Source organism: Macrobrachium nipponense, chromosome 12 (assembly GCF_015104395.2).
Source record: "Macrobrachium nipponense isolate FS-2020 chromosome 12, ASM1510439v2, whole genome shotgun sequence".
NCBI lineage: Eukaryota > Metazoa > Arthropoda > Malacostraca > Decapoda > Palaemonidae > Macrobrachium > Macrobrachium nipponense.
The window spans coordinates 19,920,349-19,922,848 of NC_087205.1; positions in this window are offsets into that span (position 1 = coordinate 19,920,349).

The following is a 2,500-nucleotide window of genomic DNA, read 5'->3' on the forward strand; positions in this document are numbered from 1 at the left end:
GTGTTGTGGGGAAAATAATGAGGTTCATATTTTCATATACGTAGGAACATTTAATGTGCTAGAGAGTTGTAAATCTCTGTTTTAGGAATGTTACCTAAAGACATTTCAGTAAGACTTCGTTTTTAGAAAAAAAGAAATCAGGTAAACAAATAAATAGATGTTAAAAAAGATCTTCATATATCCAAACACTGACCATACGAAACAAGAGAGTTGCATAGCTTTATCTTAGTGAATAATGTAACCCAGAGACATTTAGCTCTGTGGTAAGTTACGACTTGATTTGCCGAACTGAAGAAGACATCAGGTAAATAAATTAATAGATTATTCAAAAAGATGTTCCATAGTCAAGATCATTAACACTAAAACGACTTGAGACTACCATGAGCCCCTGTCTGTTGGTTGGGCAAAGCCTGGTGGTCTACAACAGGCTTCCTACCACCTTTCACATTTTACAACACTTACGGACTTAGGACTAGGCCTCGTACTGGCTTAGGGCGGGCTTAACTTAAACCACCCGCTACCCAACTTTGTCTATAGTCCCGTTGCAGAGATCGACTCCAAATTCGCGGGTGGCATTATGAAACAAGGGGACATTCAGTCTCGACTTCTTCGGAATGCCCTACACTTACGTAAAACATTTGTGCACTTAGCAACCAACGCAACGCAAGAGATTGTTACGACACACACACGCACACACACACGACTGAAGAATGCGGTCCCATCCGAAACCGGCGATATTACGTAGCATGGTAATGAAGTCCGCTGGGATCTGGAGGTCTCTCGGAGAACCGGACATATATATAATCAGTTGAAATTAATCGGGGAGAATATGTTAGAGAAAAGTGGCTTGTAATAATACCATGGTGGTGGAATATATATGTATATATATATATATATATATATATATATATATATATATATGAATGGATATAATGAAATAAAAAGAATATGATGAATTCTAGACGTATGATTGATTGAACAAAACCTGATACATGAGTAATTTTTTCCGAAATTTGTAAATGCCCTTCTCGTTTGATTTTTTTTTTTTATAAAACCCCGAACGAAGCGAAATTCGTTTAATTTTCTGATAAATCTACCCCGATTACATTATCAGACTTCGAGAATTTCCACTTTCTAGACGTAATCATATATATATATATATATATATATATATATATATATATAATATATATATATATATATATAATGCATACACACGTGTATGTGTGTGTGTGTATACACACATATAAATATATATACGTATAATATCTTTTTCTGTAGTAGGTTATGGCTCCGCATAATCGTATATTTTAAGTCGCAAAAAACATTATACACAAAAATTCTTATTTAGTCTTTATCTAGTAAAATATTTTGCCGAATTTAAAAAATTCTTTCTTTCACATTTGTGAATAGACTGTAGATTTAAAAAAAAAATAAAGAAATAAGAACGTTCCATCGTAATAACTTTACTCACTTGCCGGCAATGGCTCGTTGAGCAATTTCCTAAATATTTATGTCCAAACGTACCAAACACCTCTCTCTCTCTCTCTCTACTCTCTCTCTCTCTCTCTCTCTCTCTCTCTCTCTCTCTCTCTCTCTATATATATATATATATATATATATGATATATACACATATATGGCACACATATGTGTGATATATACATATATAGCACACATATATTTGTGTGTATATATATGTGCATATATATATATATATATATATATATGATATACGTATATATATATATATATATATATATATATATATATATATATATATATATATATATATATATATATATATAATTAAAATCATTTTTAATGTATTCTTCAACAAAGAAAAACGACTGTTTTCTAATCTGTACCTTTTATGAGAAACGGCATATACACGAAATTATCAGTTGTAAACACATATACACGCATATGTGTGAGTCTGGGAGTATTGTTTGGGGTGGGTTTTAGTTGAGTGGTACACCCTCGACTCATGTTTGCAAGGTCTGTAGTTCGCTCCTAGTGCACTGCCCACCAGTCCACTCTGAGTTCTGTTGGGATAAAAAAAATCCTTCACCTTGAAGAACTTAGTGAGAATGTGGAAGGGCGTGTCTTCCAGTTTATGTTCCGATATACACGCACTTACACATACACACACAATAGCACACGTACACACAAACACACATATATATACTAATATATATATATATATATATATAAGTATGTATGCATGTATAGGTATATACATATATACATACATACACATAGGTATATACATATATACATACATACATATATATGTGTGTGTGTGTTTGTGTTTCTGTTTCCAGTACATATTCTTGCATTTAAAGGCAACAACAGCGAGGGCAGAGATGAGAATTATTTATACATAGAAAAGATGCAGAGATGTTTGCCCTTGAACTGCTTATGCAACAGACAGAAGGAAAAGTACCCCTTCACTCACTAATGATGGATAGCCAGTTCTTGTGAAGGAGGAGCCTTACGCG